The sequence below is a fragment of the Crocodylus porosus genome, unplaced genomic scaffold, assembly GCF_001723895.1.
Source record: "Crocodylus porosus isolate Cpor-Errol unplaced genomic scaffold, CroPor_comp1, whole genome shotgun sequence".
NCBI lineage: Eukaryota > Metazoa > Chordata > Crocodylia > Crocodylidae > Crocodylus > Crocodylus porosus.
Genome location: NW_017728948.1, coordinates 9,428,798 through 9,429,901, shown reverse-complemented (window position 1 = coordinate 9,429,901; position 1,104 = coordinate 9,428,798).

Here is a 1,104-nt window from a genome sequence, read left to right as displayed (position 1 = left end):
TAGATGATGTACTCAGGTCCCTTCTGACCCTAGAAACTAAGAAACTTATTTGAGTGGGTCAGCAGACAGCTCCTCCCAACTCTTGATGTTGGCATCTGTTCTCTTAACACGTCCTTGCAGCGCATCCTCTGGCTGCCACCGATGACTGTGAAGCTGCTGCTGAGCTGGGCCTACTCACAAAAGTTATAAAACGAAATATTGATGCCATTGTACAGTGCAAGAAGATGTAAGTTTGCGGCTGGACCTTCTGAAAAGAAATAAAGAGGCATCACTTCCAGCTTATCTTACTATGCCTATGATGATTTTAAGCAGGCTCCTGTGTGTCAGGTATGTGACTGTGTGAAATGTCTACCCTTGATTAATTATTGTAGGAACTATTTCTTTGCAATTAACTTGCGTCTCTGTGCAGGAAGAGACAGACTCCACCTGGGGTTTGATAGGTGTCTTCTGATTTACTCTTGTTTTGCCTCAGCCGTTCCCTTGATCTTCCAAGGACGGCTCTTCAGAAACGTGGTGCTTCTCCTGGTTGTTAATCCATTTCTCCACGGGTCCCAGCTCAGTAGAAATTCATAACTTCCTGTTCCTGAGGAAGTCCATCAAAACTGGGACTTTCTGATAACCCACAACGAACCGTTTTGAGTCACAGGATTTTCCTGGTAATAGTTATTGCTTGGGTTTCTCTCTTGATTTCCACAAGCTGCAAGAACGCTTTGAAGGTGCTGAGCTGCAAGGCTTTGCCCCGAAGGGAGCAGCTAACGGGGTTTCTAGAGGACCGAAGCGGCTAGCAGGGCGCGCTTCACAAGTGCCACATCCCTCAGCGCAACGCCCGGAGCCAGGCCGGAGAAGCTGCCAAGGCCGAGACTGCCTCAGTACGCCCGGCCGGTGAGACGCTCCTGCTTTTGCAGCGAAACCTACTGGACTTCGCTTCGCTCCGAGCCCGTTGAACAGCAAGGCCTTGCTGTGGCTCGGTCGCCCCGACTCCCGCTTCCCGGCGGGGGGCGAGGAGACCTCGGGCCGTCGCTGAGCGGGCAGGCGAGCGCTCGCCTGGGGGGAGAGTGCGTGACGCCTGCGGGTCCCGCGCGGCCGCCCCGCCGCGCCGCGCCG